The sequence below is a fragment of the Somniosus microcephalus genome, chromosome 21 (genome assembly GCF_052327205.1).
Source record: "Somniosus microcephalus isolate GS21.2 chromosome 21, FLI_Smic_1.0, whole genome shotgun sequence".
Lineage (NCBI taxonomy): Eukaryota > Metazoa > Chordata > Chondrichthyes > Squaliformes > Somniosidae > Somniosus > Somniosus microcephalus.
Genome location: NC_141007.1, coordinates 39,805,915 through 39,824,587, shown reverse-complemented (window position 1 = coordinate 39,824,587; position 18,673 = coordinate 39,805,915).

The following is an 18,673-nucleotide window of genomic DNA, read 5'->3' as shown; positions in this document are numbered from 1 at the left end:
CAGTTTCCCGATTGACTCCTTTCAGTAAAGACTTGTTTTGTTCAACTCCTGCTGTCCGTGTCTCAATCATACACGGACATAATACCTGCCACTCGGAAAAAGACCCGTTTATTCCAACTCGTTGCTCCCTGTTTGCCAACCAGTTCTCTATCCAAGTCAGTACCTTGCCCCCAATCCCATGTGCCTTAACTTTACACGCTAATCTCTTATGCGGGACCTTACTGAAAGCCTTCTGAAAGTCCAAATACACCACATCCACTGGTTCTCCCTTATCTATTCTACCAGTTACATCCTCAAAAAATTCCAGTAGATTAGTCAAGCACGATTTACCTTTTGTAATGGGTGGAAAATTGTGGTGAGCACATATCCGAATTTCCAATATGTTGGTGGATGAAGTTCTATGCCAAGTGCTCAGATTTATAAAATTTTCAAATTTTCAAAGTGCAAGAGGCAGACAGGTACAGGTATGTGTGTGTGTGTAAGATCCATACCTATCGGAAACCATCAGGTTTAGACCAGTTGGAGTATAGGGCTGGATTTTACCAACCTTGGCAGGGCCATGGTGGGCGATGTCAGTGGCGGGTCCTGGCCTCGCTGCTGGCTCCAGCCCGCTGTCCAGAATGACTTTCCCCTGATTGGGCTTGGTAAGCCCGCCCAGCACGTTTCCCAGCCAATTGAAGGAAGCGGGTCTGATGACGTCATTGGATGGCACATCATCAGCCGGTTGCCTTAAAGGGACCATGTGCAAATTGATTGACAGTTGTGCTGTCAGTGTTCTACAGCATTGAGGTGCTGCAAACACTGACAATGGCTGCACAGAGGTGCACGGCTACACCCAGGCTCTCCCATGACTCCCTCCAGATGCTTATGGAGGGAGTCACAGCATGCAGGGAGATTCTCTTCCCTGCCAATGGGCAGAAGGGATCTCCCCAGGAGACCAACATAGCCTGGTTGCACATTGCACAGGAGGGCACAAGCAGGGATGTTGTCAGGAGGACCAGCCTGCAGTGGCACGAGCCTTTCAATGATCTCAGTAGATCACGAAATGTTACTGCAAAGCCACACTCAACCTCATCCTGCTGTGCCACTCATCACATCCCCATCACTCTGCCTGCCCTACCCTACTCCTGCACATCCTTACTCAAACCAACTTACCTTGCACCTCCACCCATCCCTCTTTCTCTATCTACATTATCACTTCCCCATCTCACTAGCCACCCCTCACATTCACCCTCATCCTAGTCCAATCATAGCAACTAACACACCACAAGGGTAGGCACTTGAGTTTTATAGCCAATGTTCAAGTAAAATTTCTGTTAATGTGCTGTCAAACATTGAAATCTTTATTTTTAACACTTTGCGTTCTTGGACAGATTTGTGTGAACCTTTGGAAATGGCTTAGTGAGTACAGTGAATGGTGAGATATAACGGTGCCTGAGTATGAAAGGAATGGATTAGGTATTGTAGGGATGTTTTATGGTGTTGTTGTGGGATGGTGCTAACCTGACACATCATGTGGCAGCCAGGGTGTACAGCATCAAGTGAAGTAAATCTGGCCATGTTGAGGACATCCCTGGCTTCCCGGGCAGCAATGTGGTCAGGTGTTGATGCCCTGTGTCCTGTGCAGCATCAGGTGATTGCGGAGAAAGTTGGTGTTGTTGTTGGAGCTGCAGGTGTGCCTGGTGCTACTGGTGTTGGGACTGATTGTGGTGGGATTCTGAGTACCAAGGTGAGATAATTTCAAGGGCGCCGATATTGATGGAATAGATGGCAGGTGAAGTTGGGATAACAGAAGCGATCTGTCACTCGTGAGAGAGATTGTTCCAATGAGGTGACACTGGATAGAGAGTTTACTCCAAACACTTGCAACTTGCATAAAGCTCAATCTGTCTTCCAAATGCAGTAAGCAACAGCTTCTGAGCTTGGAAAGTGAACTGCTGTGAGATGGGAGCTTTTATAGCACATTTGCAGCTATCAAGTAATGAGATGATTCCATGGTCATACAACACCCGACCTGCTTACCTGACGTGATCCCCGAGCAGCATGGTACCTGTGGGTGAGTGTGGACCCCGTGGACGACCTCCTAAAATGTAAAGGTGAGCTCAAAATACTTCTTAATGGGCTGTTAACAAGGCCATAATGACCTTAATTGCTTCCCCAGCCATTACGTGTCGGGTCTGTTCAGCGCTGACAGACCCGACGTCTGGGAAAGGTGCGTGACGGCGGGTTTACAGCAAGGGCCCGACCCGCTGTCAAAAAATATTTTTTCCCACCTGATCCAGCACCGAACGCGCCCGCTGACCCCCCGAAATATTCCCCCCATAATTTTAAATGACAAACAGATTTGTTTCAATTTGATTCCCACTGTCAGTTCAATGTAACTATTTCTGCACATGCTTATTATACTAAAACTAATGAAGACATGTTTTAGATATAAATATTTCTTTTTTATAATGCACAAGATATTCAGCCACTATTAGCAAGGTATTTTGTATCTTTTTATAGAAACATAGAAACATAGAAGATAGGAGCAGGAGTAGGCAATTCGGCCCTTCGAGCCTGCTCCGCCATTCAATGAGATCATGGCTGATCATTCAAATTCAGTACCCTGTCCCTGCCTTCTCCCCATATCCCTTGATCCCTTTAGCCTTAAGAAATATATCAACTCTTTCTTGAATATATTTAATGAACTGGCCTCCACCGCCCTCTGTGGCAGAGAATTCCACAGGTTCACCACTCTGGGTGAAGAAATTCCTCCTCATTTCAGTCCTAAATGGCTTACCCCTTATCCTTAGACTATGACCCCTGGTTCTGGACTCCCCGGCCATCCGAAACATCCTTCCTGCATCTAGTCTGTCCAGGCCTGACAGAATTTTATAGGTTTCGATGAGATCCCCTCTCAATCTTCTAAACTCCAGTGAGTATAAGCCCAATCGACACAATCTCTCCTCATACGTCATTCCTGCCATCCCAGGTATCAGCCTGGTGAATCTTCGCTGCACTCCTTCCATGGCAAGAACGTCCTTCCTCAGATAAAGCGACCAAAACTGCACACAATACTCAAGGTGCGGTCTCACCAAGGCCCTGTACAACTGTAGCAAGACATCCTTGTTCCTGTACTCAAACCCTCTTGCTACAAAGGCCAACATACCATTTGCCTTCTTAACCGCCTGCTGCACCTGCATGCTTACCTTCAGCGACTGGTGCACAAGAACACCCAGGTCTCTTTGCACTTCCCCTTCTCCCAATCTATTGCCATTCAAATAATAATCTGCCTTCCTGTTTTTGCCACCAAAGTGGATAACCTCACATTTATCCACATTATAGTGCATTTGCCATGTTTCTGCCCAATCACCCAACCTGTCCAAATCGTACTGGAGTTTCACAACATCCTCCTCACAGCTTACCTTCCCACCCAGCTTTGTGTCGTCTGCAAATTTGGAGGTATTACATCCAATTCCCTCATCCAGATCATTAATATATATTGTGAACAGCTGGGGTCCTAGGACCGATCCTTGTGGTACCCCACTAGTCACTGCCTGCCACTCGGAAAATGACCCGTTTATTCCAACTCTTTGCTTTCTGTCCGCTAACCAGTTCTCTATCCAAGTCAATACCTTGCCCCCAATCCCATGTGCCTTAATTTTGCACGCTAATTTCTTATGTGGGACCTTATCGAAAGCCTTCTGAAAGTCCAAATACACCACATTCACTGGTTCTCCCTTATCTATTTTACCAGTTACATCCTCAAAAAATTCCAGTAGATTAGTCAAGCATGATTTACCTTTTGTAAATCCATGTTGACTTTGTCCGATCCTGTCACTGCTTTCCAAGTGCTCTGCTATTACATCTTTTACAATAGACTCTAGCATTTTCCCCACTACCGATGTCAGGCTTACCGGTCTATAATTCCCCGCTTTTTCTCTACCACCTTTTTTGAATAGTGGGGTAACATTAGCTACCCTCCAATCCATGGGTATTGTTCCAGAGTCTATCGAGTTCTGGAAGATAACCAGCAATGCATCTACTATTTCTAGGGCCACTTCCTTAAGTACCCTGGGATGTAGATTATCAGGCCCTGGAGATTTATCGGCCTTCAGCCCCATCAATTTTCCTAACACCATTTCCCTACAAATACTGATTTCTTTCAGTTCCACCCTTTCATCAGACCCTATGTTCCCCGGCATCTCTGGGAGGTTATTTGTGTCCTCTTTTGTGAAGACAGAACCAAAGTATGAATTTAGTTGGTCTGCCATTTCTTTGTTTCCCATTATAAATTCCCCTGATTCTGACTGCAAGGGACCTACGCTTGACTTCACCAATCTTTTTCTCTTCACATATCTATAAAAGCTTTTACAGTCAGTTTTTATGTTCCCTGGAAGCTTACTCTCATATTCTATTTTCCCTTTCTGAATTAATCCCTTTGTCCTCCTTTGTTGAATCCTAAACTGCTCCCAATCCTCAGGATTATTGCTTTTTCTGGCCAATTTATATGTCGTCTCCTTGGATCTTATGCTATCCCTAATTTCCCTTGTTAGCCATGGTTGAGTCACCTTTTTTGTTTTATTTTTATGCCAAACTGGGATGAACAAATTCTGTAGCTCATCCATTCGGTCTTTGAATGTTTGCCATTGCCTATCCACCGTCAACCCTTTGAGTGCCATTCCCCATTCAATCCTACCCAACTCGCTCCTCAGACCATCGTAGTTTCCTTTATTTAAATTGAGGACCCTAGTCTCTGATTCAACTATTTCATTCTCCATCTTAATGAAGAGTTCGATCATATTATGATCGCTCCGACCCAAGGGGCCTCGTACAACAAGATTGCTAATTAATCCTTTCTCGTTACATAATACCCAGTCTAAGATGGCCTGATCTCTGGTTGGTTCCTCGACATATTGGTCCAGGAAACCAGGAATTCCTCCTCCACAGTATTGTTACTAATTTGGTTGGCCCAATCTATATGTAGATTAAAGTCGCCCATGATGACTACTGTGCCCTTATTGCACGCTTCTTTAATTTCCCTTTTCATGCCATCCCCAACCTCCGCCTTACTGTTGGGAGGTCTATATACCACTCCCACTAATGTTTTTTTCCCCTTAGTATTTCTCAATTCTACCCATACAGATTCCACATCATCAGAGCTAATATCCTTCATTACAATTGTATTAATCCCTTCTTTAACCAGTAATGCTACCCCACCTCCCTTTCCTTTTTGCCTATCTTTCCTGAATATCGAATACCCCTGGATGTTGAGTTCCCAGTCTTGGCCATCCTTGAGCCACGTTTCCGTAATCCCAACCAAATCATATTCGTTTACCTCTATTTGCGCAGCCAATTCGTCCACCTTATTACAAATGCTCCTCGCATTAAGACACAAAGCCTTCAGGCTTGTTTTTTTAACGCTCTTAGACCTATTAGAATTATTATTTACTGTGGCCACGTTTGATTTAAACCGTTGATTTCTCTGACTGCCACTTTTGTTTTTCTCCTTCCTATCTTTTGCTTTTATCCCTGTTTCCCTTTCCTCTTTCTCCCTGCTCAGGTTCCCAACCCCCTGCCATTTTAGTTTAAACCCCCCCCCGAACAGTGCTAGCAAACCTCCCCGCAAGGATATTTGTCCCGTTCTGGTTCAGGTGCAATAAATTTACATTTTTTTAAAAGTTTCTTAAAAATTTAAATTTTTATTAAAATGGATAAATTTGAGAGTGCAGAATTCATTTTTCAGGGCCATAAGCTTTGTTTAACAGTCAATACACTGTTGAAACCCCAGTTATACCTAATCCAACAGCATTGAACTTTTAGTGGGGCATTTAACAGCGGTATTACCGCAGCAGGTTTTCATCAGTTTCAATGATTTGAGAGTTTTCACTGATTGCCGGCTCTGGGGGGGGGGGGGGGGGGGCGGCAGGGGGAGCACAGCACAGCCTGTGGAGGGGCAGTGAATGACAGACCGCAACTTCAGGATTTCCGCATGAGGCTGCACTTGCGCTAAATCCTGAAATTGCGGTCAGTTTGAAAGGCGAAATGACGGCGAAAGCTGCCAGTTTGCCATCATCAGGACTGCAAATTCCGGGCCATGAATTTTTATTGTAGATGTGAATGCTCTATAATTATTTTGTCAAGATAGGTTAAACTTTTGAATAGGTTTGTACTCGATTTAGAACAATGCTGATTTCGGGATTTCAGTGTGCAAATCCTTGCGCTGCAATCCATTTAATTGGATTCCAGTTTTATTAGAATGGAGGTCAATACTTCAGGAGAACATTTTGACAAGATCACTTTGGCTTCGAAGATGTGCTGTTGCCTCTTGGTTCAACTGGCAACAAATCTGCTTATAATCAGTGAACTGAACATTCAAACCAGGCAACTAGGGGACATGTTATACTTGGGTCAAGATTTTTGTAGCAATATGCTATGTTGCTATGAAAAATTTTGTGCAGTGCGAGTCAATGGCAAGTGGGTTGGCACGTCAGAATGCTGCCCATGGTCTGAATTATGCTATGATCAGGTACGCATTAGTCTAGAGTCAGCTGTATAATACTGCAGGTCTGCCAGTGTTGTTCTGACATTGAAGATCAAAAGAGAAATGGAAATTTACTTTTTAATGAAAAAAAAATTGTAAAGGAATGCTCAGCTGGTTTTGGTTAATAAAAATGATTGTGTCTGCCATTAGTTCAATGGTGAAGTGGAATATGCAGTTTCCGCTTCCCACAATCTGTCCTTGACTTGGGGGCGGATGTGGGGTTGGGGGAGGGTGGGGATGGAGAAAGAGACGTGATACTGGAACCTTTGCCAGTCTGACTTCTGACTTGCAATGTCCTTAAAGATAGAAGATAATCAAGGGTTTAAAGCAACTCTGTAAGAAAAATTGTTATAAATATATTACTCCTGTGAATAGTAATTTTCTTATCTCTCTCTATGACCTGCCATCTTGAGTCTCTAGTTTCTCAACTGTTTCGATGCTTCATTTATTTTTGTTAAATACAGAGGTCGCCATGGATTCCTTCCCACCAGCTGGCTGAAAGAACAGCAGTGGAGTCTGTGGGATATCCCATTGTTTATTGGTCAAAAAGCTTTTCAAGTTATTCCTCTTAATATTTATTCAGGTTATAATATTTTTTGTATTTGTTGACGTGCACAATGCTATCTCTGTGTACTGCTGAAAGCGGCATACAGAATATTTTGAGTCACAAGACTTACAAGGTTTCGCAGAAACACGTAGGGCTGAATTTTGCCAGCACTCAGCGAGTGGGTTTGGAGGCAGGCCCACTGTCAAAATCGAAATGATTGATGGTGGGTTGGGAACCCGCTGCGAACCCGCCTCCATGTAAGTTTCCAAAGTGTCGGGTCTGCGAATTCAGAACAGACCCGACACCAAGCGGCGGGGAAGGCATTTAAAATACTTAAGTGCTTGTTTACTACTATTTTGCCAGCCTTTTTCTATTTTACCACATTTTTAACGGGGTTCGCGTTGTTCGGAGATCACGTCAGGTAAGTAGGTCAGTTTCTCTATGTCTCCCCATTGCTGTGAATAGGTGACAGCTGCAAAAGTGGTATGAAAGCTACTGTTTCACAGCTGGTCACTTCCAATGTCAGAAACATGAGCCTTCAGGACTTGGAAGACACTTTTGAGCTGTGTGCAGTTTGGAAGTGTTTGGAGTAAACTCTCTATCTACTGTCACCTCCTTGAAGCAAGCTCTCTCACCATTGACAGATCACGTCTGTCATCTCAACTTCAGCTGCCATCTATTCCAGCAACATTGGTGCCCTTGAAAACATATCACCTTGGTCCTCTGAATCCCTCCACGATCAGCCGCAACACCAACATCACCAGGCACACCAACATCACCAACAACAACACCAACCTTCTCCGCAATCACCTGATGCTGCACAGGACAGAGGGCATCAGCACCCGACCACATTGCTGCCCGGGAGGCCAGCGATGGCATCAACACGGCCAGATTTACTTCACCTAATGCTGTACACCCTGGCTGCCACATGATGCACCAGGTTAACACCACCCCACACCATCACCATAAAGCATTCCTACAATGACCAAGCCATTCCTTTCACACTCATCACCATTGCGGGGGATACCGTTATGCCTCACCATTCACTGCAACTCACTAGACACTTCCAAAGGCGAGCACAGATCTATACAATAAGGCAAAGTGTTGAAAATAAAGATTTCAATGTTTGACAACACATTCACAGAAAATTTACATGATCATTGCATAAGACACCCAAGTGCCTACCCTTGCATGTTGCTAGTTGGTATGATTACACTAGGATGAGGGTGAGTGTGAGGGGTGGCTAGTGAGATGGGGAAGTGATAATCTAGATAGAGAGGGATGGGTGGAGGTGCAAAGTAAGTTGGTGTGAGTAAGGGTGTGCAGGAGTAGGGTAGGGAAGGCAGAGTGATGGGGATGTGATGAGTGGCACAGCAGGATGAGGTTGAGTGTGGCTTTGCAGTAATGTTTCGTGATCTACTAAGATCATTGAAAGGTTTGCGCCACTGCAGCCTGGTCGTCCTGATGACATCGCTGCTTGTGCCCTCCTGTGCAATGTACAACCAGACTGTGTTGGTCTCCTGGGGAGGTCTCTTCCACCCATGGGAAGGGAAGAGGACCTCCCAGCGTGCTGTGACTCACTCCATAAGCATATGGAGAGGATCATGGGAGAGCCTGGGTGCAGCAGTGCACCTCTGTGCAGTGATTGTCAGTGTTTGCAGCATTTCAATGCTGTAGAATACTGACAGCACCACTGTCAAAGTAAATTTGGTCATGGTCCCTTTAAGGACGCTGGCTGATGACGCGTCAAGTGACGTCATCAGACCTGCTTCCTTCAATTGGCCGGGAAACACGCTGGCTGGGCTTAACAAGCTCAATCAGCGTAAAATTCTTTTCAGAGAGAGGGATGGAGCCGGCAGCGGGGTTGCACCCCGCCACCGGTTGCCCTGGTAAACGAAATTGCAGCCTTTTAAAAAAATTTCTGCTAGCTGTTTCAGTGAAACATTTCATCTTGCTGCAGATCTGACAGCTTATTCTTTAACATATGACTTTTTGCTGAATATAGATGAACTTTTATCTATGCTTTTGAAATAGATGTACTGGATGTGATTGGAATTGTTAGGGTTAATAATTCCAACAACTCTAAAAGGTTTTTGAAAAACTTACTGGAAATATTAATGGAGTAATTGGAAAGGATAGTGACATTGTTGACCACTTTGTAAAACGTACTTATTGCTATAATTTATACTCAGGTACAGTTCTATAAATTGTGAGCAATATGAAGCCCTTATATCCTACACAACTTGATGATCGCGTGAATACACAACTGACATTTTAAATGACAAAGATATGTTCTTCAAAAGAAGAAGTTCACTTGGTAATGGATTTTATAACAGCTATTACAGTGCAGCATTACTTTGCTGTCATTGATTTATTTATTTTATGTACCCTTGTGTCCGGTCCAACAAGCTCACGAATAGAATGCATTTTTACTACATCGATGTTAATGATATTTTCACTGTCCAAGAATGTGATTATTAACCACAGAAAAAACATTTGGAAATCAATATCCGATTGCAGGTAGTTGTTATAAAAGGGCTTAGATCACTTTCATTTCTGATGCATTGAACAACTCATCTGTTTAATAAATAGAACATTGCACCATTCGCAGTGCATTATGTAGTTTTTCACAAGCATGAAAAACCACCAAAAGGCAGCTTGTGATTTATGGGCCATTTATACCCCCTGTAATGCATCCATTAACAATGCCTCTGATGTGAAATACATTGCTCTAAATTGAATAGTTTGTTTTTCAGACTATACAATGAATGTAGCAAGTATCAACTTGGCTCAGTGGTTACATTCTCATCCGAGTCAGAAGATTGTGGATGAAGCCCAACTCCAGTATATGAGCACATAATTGAGGCTGATACCTCAGTACTGTACATTATTGAGGGAGTGCCTATTGTTGGAGGTGCCATCCTTCAGATGAAATGCTAAACTGAGGCCCTGTATGCCTGATCAAGTGGACATTAAAGATCCGACAGCACTGATATCCTGGCCCACATTCCTGCTTTAACCAAAACAATTAAAAAAACAAATTAACTGGTTATGCATGCATTCCATTGTGGAACCTTTTCTGCAAAAATGTTGGCCATGGTAATCCATCACCATAACAACAGTCATGGTGTGGAGATGCCAGAGTTGGACTGGGGTGGACAAATGTAACTGTTGGACTATAACTTGGTGTTGTGTGATTTCTTACATAACAACAGTAACTGCACAATATAATTCCTTCTACGTAAAGCACTTTGAGACATTTTTAGGAGACATGATAATGGTGCTATATAAATGGTAGGTTCTTTTGTAATGACAGTATAGTGTAATTTATGCATAAAATATTTTGCATTACATTTATTGTGGGGAATTTTGTTGATGAAGGACATGCTTATCACGCACATTCTGCAGCATCCAGATATCTTTCCATTGACATGTTGGTATTTCTGTCCTTTTATAATGATCTATGTTCATGAGTAAACTGAGAATTGCATCTTGTTAAATGGGGCAGCTGCATAAAAAAAAGGTGATGTCATTCATTTGGACATCTGTACAGGTGGGGAACTAGTCCTTGAATATGGATTCCAGTAGAGCAGCAAACGAAAGGAACATTCATATTCATGCTATAAGCAGGTGGTGTGGGATTGACAGTTAAGGCTGTCTGATTCAATTTCTCCAGTCATGGGTGTGTGCTTTTTCAGACAGATGAAAATGAGAGGTTTCATATCAAGGCCACTTTTAAAAATTAAACATTAAGAAAAATATTACTCATTTTAATATCCTTTTGTTTTTCTGATTAATTTTGAAAGTCAGCGTGTAAACAGTGAGTAAGGTGACATTGTTGTGAATATGGATATGAGGAGATCGGTCTCAGTGTCGCCTGATATAATGCCAGCTTGGAGCTGGTGAGCGGCATTGGGACCCTCATTCGGGCTGTACAGCTCACATGTTAATGAGCCCCGGCCATTTAAAAATACCAGGCCTCTCACTGCAGCTCTCAGGTAGCCAGCCAACACGATCCCCCACCCAGCCACCCAGCACTTAAAATCCCTCCTTACACTTTTGGCTCTGATTTGTGTTTCTCATTTGTTAACACTGTTCAGGGTAAGTTCAGTAGGCAATCTATGATACTTGTAAGGGGTTTTCTCTTGTTAGGTCTCTCTCTCTGGTGAGACCTCTCTCTTTTGCACAGTAATTTACCGAGTGGTTCGACCCACTCACCCCTTAGGTTCTGTACACTGGACTTTGAGGCAGGAACTACAATGCAGAGAATACTCTGTAGACCAAGTTTAATGAAACGAAGTGAAATTTTATTGCATAAAGGATGTAAGCCAAAAAGGTACATGGGAGGGAAAAACAAATCATAATACAGTACTAACCAATATATCTACAGGCATATTATACTTTACACGGTTCACCATGAAATAGGGAAACACACAGAACATCGAGGGACAACAACTCATTGTTAATTATCCCCTAAAATGCCCACCACCTAAACCTAGCTAGATTAAATTATGAGGGGCCAGAAACATGCTCACCAGTCCCAGTTAGAAAATAGAGGTTTTGAAGTCTGCGTTTTGGTCCTCTCAGGCGTCCTGTCTCCACGTGGTCAGCAGAATGCAGTGGGCTGCGACACACTCTTTTCTCCCTCGAGGTAATGGACACGGACAGGCTGGATGTTAGCAGGCCTGGACGTCGGCGTGGAGAGAGCCCAACTGTTTGACCATTTTCATATAGGTTTCTTCTTGAAGGGTCGCCGTCTTTTTGTCTCGTCAAAATGGCCCGAGGTTTGTCGATGATCTCCCGATAGCTACCCCGGGTCTGGGCACTGACTCGATCTTCCCTCTCGAACCTCTCTCTCGAACTTCTCTCCGACTCGAACCTCCAACTCAATCGTCTGAACCCGATCCTCTGATTCTCGATAGCTACCCTGGGTCTCCATTTATACTTCTCATCGAGGCCCTTATCTCCTGCCAAATCAAGGTTAGTCTTTGTTTAACTTTTGGTGGGCTTGTAGCACAGAGGGATAGTCATTGCGTTTAAAGTACTTTCGGGATGGCCGGTAACTGCCACTCTGGTCTGGAATGACCTTGTATTGTCTTTAATGGGTCTTGATGTCCCCCTTTGAACTTGAAGCTGTTTCCCTTTGTCTGGGTAAACATTGATGGCCTTTATCTACAGGCCGATCTGATTGGATCTGCATCCAATCCATTTGTATGGGGTTCTGTCTGGTTTCGCATTCTCTGAAATTGCATTCCAGAACTTACTGTGGGCTGAATCCACAAAAGCTGTCTGTGGACTGCAGGAACCATTTTAAAATGTCCCAAAAAGCTGGTCACGGGGTCTGGTGGCCATTTTGTGTGCCCCTTTTCCTGGGCTTCTTTTAAAACAGTCTTTAAAATTAAGGCATTTTCTGCCAATAGACCCTTATAGGACAATGTTCAATTTTGCGAATCCTACATACTCAAAGATCTGCGGTGACTGCCTCGCATTATTGGGCACTGAGGTTCTTTAGTATTACTTGTTCTCGGGATCTGGGGAACACTTGCAAGGCTGCATTTATTCTCCAACCTTTGTTGACCTCAAGGGCATTAAGGATTAACTGCATAGTGTGGGACTGGAGTCAGGCGCAGGCCAGAGTGGGGAAATGTTACAGGTTCCTTTCCCTGAAGGACAGTATCGAACCAGTCAGGGCTTTACAGCAATCCAGTATCATTCATGATCATTTTTCTGATGCCATCCTGCAAATGTGCACATTTATTGAATTAAGTATGCCATGGTGGGATTTGAACTCTGGGTTGCTGGTCCAGTATCATAATTATACATTTGTTTTCAAGACCAAATTCTGTTTCATATGCAAACTTTTAGTTAAGCTGCTTTGAAGGGAATCATTCTTCAGGACTTTTGGTTGGTAAGTATCTCCTATTCTTCATGAAATAATTAGAAATTAAAATGTTGCAAAAGCACACATTTTAAGGAATTAACACAGTGTGATTAAGGGTTGGTTGTGTGAACTGGGCAAGCAACTGTGTATCTCCTTAACCAATCAGATTGAAGAATTGTTACTGAGCAGCGCAGAGTCTGAACAAGACAGAGTCAGTTGAGAATAGTTAATTCTATTTGATCTATTCAGAATAACAGAACAGAAAGGTAAAATGGCTTCTAAACACCAAAGACAACATTTGTTAGGGTGCAAGAGTTGGACAAATACAACAACTTTGACCTGGATTTTGTGATCAGCAGCGAATGGACGGCGCCAGCCGTTCATTACACTTACACTTGCCCACAGACTTTGAGGGCACTTTTGCCAGCCCTGGGGAGGTGGGTATGGAGGCGGGAAAATGGCACAATCTGGAAGCGGGTACCCATCCCGCCCCCAACCCGTCTCCTTGCCATCTTCCCAGGAGGCGGGTACCTGACCCACACCGGGTCCCGTCTCCTTGAGGCAGGAAGGGGATTAGTGCCAATTAACTTCCTGTTAACAGATAGTTAACAGGCAGTTTTTTGGCTAATCCCTATTTTGAGCCCTAAAGTGTGGGCTTCCCGACAGCTCCGAACCGTGCCAGGGTCAGCGAGGCAAGCCGTGGGTCTGTGGGGGTCGGAGGGGCTGAAAAGTGCGCTGTGCAGGTGAGTGATGAGTGTAAGTGTGGAGAGGTAAGTGTGTGAGGTGAGTATAGAGTGTTTTAATAAGATTACTTACCTTTGCTTCTTCCTCCAGGCTTCATCCCTTTAGGCTGCGGAGCTGCCTCATCTCATCGGCAGAGAAAGCAGAATGGCCGCTGCATTCTTAAATGCAGCAGCCTTCTGCTTTCTGCTCAGGAAGGCTTTCTAAGTGAGTCTTGAGTAAAGGACTCAACTTAGAAGACAGATTGTCAGTGTTTGACAGCTTCACAAAGCTGTCAAACGATGACAATTCATCTGTCAAAAAATCTTGACAGATGAAACGTCATACACTGACATTCTCTGTCACTGGCTTTCCCTTAATTGGCCTGCTAAGCCCGCTGGGTCAATCAAGGGAAAATAGCGTGGGTTGGCCGGACGTCGATGGAGGCAGGACTAAAACCAGACAAGCAGCAGACCCGCCTCCATCACATCCCCATTGATAAAATCACACCCTTTCTATGGGATTTTGCTCTGGAACTAGTGGTGATTTAGAATTCAATTTAAGCGTAGCGCCCGCTACAGAGGATTTGGAACCTGTGCGAATAGGGCAAGCAATAGTGTATCACCTTAACCAATTGGATTGAAGTATCATTAGTGAGCAGCACAGAGTCTGAACCAGGAAGTGTCAGTTAAGAATAGCTAAATCAATGTCAAATCAGGTACAGAAAGTGAAATAAAGAGAGGGAAAGAAAGTTAGGAATAAGAGAGAGATAAAAGAGACAGCAAGAAAAAGTAAAAAAACAATTATATAAAACTTTAATTTTTTTAAAATCTTCAACAATAATTAAAAGCTGAAGGAATGAGACTCCACACTTGTAAAAGTTAATTTTCAGGACCAGAGAGGTTGTTTGGCAGTAATTAAGACTTATCATGCAGTTAAAAATGTACTTACACTGGAATTGTGAAGCCCTAACTTTTTCTGGTGTGTTTAGTGGGTATCTATCATGCAAGTACAGCAAGTTCACGCCATTCCAGAGTCGCTCAGCAAGATACAGTTATAACGCAGCTTCAGGAGGTGCAGTGCAACTCGGACAGCAACTTTCTGATTTCCACGTTTAACTGTGCATGTGCCGTCACCGAAAATTGCTGTCCAATTTACTCTTTAATAATGGTGAGTGCTCATAGACGCACTGTTAATTCTACCGCAAAATTCAGGCCATTATATTTGTGAGTTTTACAGCAGATTGCCCTACATATCCTCTCAATTGGGAAATGATCCATCGACAGGATCTTTAGGATATTTGAATGGCTGAGCTCTCTTACCTCAATTTTCTGGCCAACAGGTTTTTAAATCACTAATACAAAAAGAAAATACTGCAGATGCTGGAAATCTGAAATAAAAACAAAATGCTGGAGAAACTCAGCAGGTCAGGCAGCATCTGTGAAGAGAGAAACAGAGTTAACGTTTCAGGTCGATGAAAGGTTTTTAAATCATATGCCTCTGTTCATCCATTAGTTTCCCCTTCAGTGAAGGACTGCCTGACTTCCACTCAATTTTCAAAGATCACGCCACAGGTCGACAAATTCATCAAAATATGACACTGCCTGTTGGATATGCATTTTTGCTGTTTCACTTGGCCTTATTTGATCATTTATTTTGTTCCATCAGTGAATTAGCTGGTAAGATAGTTTCCTTACTCGTGGTTTGCTATACATTCAGGATTTGTTTATTCACCTCCTTAGGGTCACTTTTCATCAGGTAGCTCTATCTGCGTATCTGTTTTTCTTAGCACAGAGGTCTAAAACTCAGGTTTGACACGTCATTTCTGATTTCTACCTCGTTAGGGATGTCTCAGAACTCCGCTCCAGGAGCAATGCTGCCTTGACATTTATTAGCAGAAATATGCTTCCCTAAGGGGAACTTTTGACCAACTGTCTGTTTGCGCAGCTGAACCTCAGCATCCTGCTAAGCTGAACACAATTATCTCTTGGATGAAATCCATTTGTGCAGGTGGAGATACTGATGCGTGCGTTCCAGACCACACTCAGCTAGTGATGCTTTGGGCCGCTAGATTAAGTTTGGATTTACCTATCACTTTGACAGCAGACAGATGGCCAGGTTGTTGTAATTTTCACAGCTTCAATGAAAAGATCTTTTATTTATTAAAAGGCCCCATCTTGCAGAAGTCGTATATTGGTGAGGTATGTTTCAACCTGAATTTTACTGGAAGATTTGTTACGGTACACAAGCACTGCAAGAGAAGTCAGAGTTCATCATCAAGTTATGAATGAGCTGACTGCCTCTCCATTAGGACACAACCAATGTCTCTCCCACACATCTCCTTGAGGTTTATGGTCCTGAAATACATTCCTATAACATGTTCATTTGTTGTTTACTTTATTGCAGGTCTATCCAGTGATTTTTTTCTAACATCTCCTTCTCCCTTTCATTGTCGTCTTCCACGAAGAAGACAAAATAAATGTGCATTTATATAGTATGCATCATGTACTATGGACACCCCAAAGTGCTTTACAACCAACAAATGCTTTTGTTTGAAGTGCAGCCACAGTTATTATGTAGGCAAAAAGAAAGAAACGCACAAAGCAATCACCCTTTCAGGTGATAGAAAGAAACTGTTATAAATCTCATCATCATAAAGAAACTACTCATGAAATAACACTGGACGGCCAGCTGGTGGCGCTGTCCAAGGAGTATAAATACTCGGGCATGGGCCCAGCTTGCCAGGGACATTTTGTAAGACAAGGAACTAGTGAAGTACAACTCGACCTTCATGTTCTGAAACAAGCTGATTAAAGCCTTGCTTTATGCTCAAACCAAGTGCGTAGTGAGTTTTATTACGTCAGAAACCAACCAATGTCTTTCAGCTTTCATCTAGGATGATTTCCCCCAGTGTGTTTCCGGAGCATGAGTTCATCCCTGACTGTTATTAATTTCCATCCACTCTACTAGTTATTTTTTTAAAGAACTGTTCAGTAGTTATTACCACATTTCACTATAATTTATTTCATTAGAGCAGGCTTGTTGCCAAGCTTTGTCTTGGTTAAGTGACATTCTGTTGCCTTACTTTACTTGTACTGTATACTATTTGATCTTACTTTCACATTCTTACACACACCAGCCACTCCTGATCAGTGTCAAAGTTCTGATGGATGGTTCCTGAACTTTTCAACCTTGCCACTAGACCAATTTATCTTGGATGATTCCTCTTGCACAGTCCTAATACAAGCCCAATCATGCAGGAGGTGACCATTATAGACAGTGATTTGTCATTTCATTTAAGAGAAATGTTTATTCTTTCATAATTCACTGGCATGTGCAATTACACCTGATGGTTGACACACTGGCTGAATGAGGTTACAATGCAAAAACAGAAAATACTGGAAACACTGAGCAGGTCAGACAGCATCTGTGGAGAGAGCTGACAAGTTAATGTTTCAGGTACAGACCTTTCTTGTACCGGAAACATTAACTTGTCTGTCTTCTCCATAGATGCTGTTTGATCTGCTGAGTGACTCCAGCACTTTCTCTTTTTGTTACAGATTTCTAGCCTCTAACTTTTTGCTTTTTAATTAGGTTACAATGCAGTTAATTACATAGAATTACATCGAATTTACAGCACAGAAACAGGCCATTCGGCCCAACTGGTCTATGCTGGTGTTTATGCTCCATATGAACCTCCTTCAACTGTACTTCATCTAACCCGATCAGCATATCCTTCTACTCCTTTCTCCATCCTGTACTTATCTAGCTTCCCCTTAAATACTAAACTTTTAGACCTTGCCACACTCAAGAGGCTCGACACCATACAGGACAAAGCAGCCCGCTTGATTGGCACCCCATCCACCACCTTAAACATTCACTCCCTCCACCACTGGCGCACCATGGCTGCAGTGTGTACCATCTACAAGATGTATTGCAGCAACTCACCAAGGCTTCTTCGGCAGCACCTCCCAAACCCGCGACCTCTTCCACCTAGAAGGACGAGGGTAGAAGGCGCATGGAAACACCACCACCTCCAATTTCCCCTCCAAGTCACACACCATCCTGACTTGGAAATATATCGCCGATCCTTCATCGTCGCTGGGTCAAAATCCTGGAACCCCCTCCCTAACAGCACTGTGGGAGAACCTCCACCACACGGACTGCAGCGGTTCAAGAAGGCGGCTCACCACCACCTTCTCAGGGGCAACTAGGGATGGGCCTTGCCAACAACACACACATCCCATAAACGAATTAAAAAAAATGCATCTATGCTATTCGCCTCAACTACTCCTTGTGGTAGCAAGTTGCACATTCTAACCACTCTCCGAGTAAAGACGTTTCTCTTGAATTATTTATTGGATTTATTAGTGACTTTCTTACATTTCTGAACCCCGAGTTTTGGTCTCCTCCATAAGTGGATCTATATAGCAGTTGATGTAGAGAGGCATCTGATTTTCAAATGACACAATTGGATTCAAACCTTCACTGAGCAGGTTTTGCCATGTTAGGAGCAGTCCGTAGACTGTACAAATAATATTTGTGAGAGTGGGTCTTGCATCATGTTTCCTGGAACTACTATATCCAGCAGAAGATGTTTGAAAGAACTGTTGAGATTTTAGATAGTTTCCAATACATTAAGTGGTATATTACAAGCTGATTAACAATAGAAGCCATTCAAAGATTCAGGGTTGTAAAAATATATCATATATACTTCATAGCTTAAATGCTGTAACATTAAATTTGTGTACATTAAAATTAAATATATAGTTTGTCATAGCACTGCAATTCTTTTTTGATACTTCACTTCCTTAAAATTCTGGTCGATGAACTGGTGCTAACTGTAAATCAATGCTGACCGCATCACACTATCCAACTTATGCTTCAAAATCAGTCTTCATTATTGTCAAGAACAAAAACATATATCACCTGACACATTGAGAGCTTGGACTAAATGTTACTGAATATAGTTTTATAGTCGATGTATTAGAATATGTCA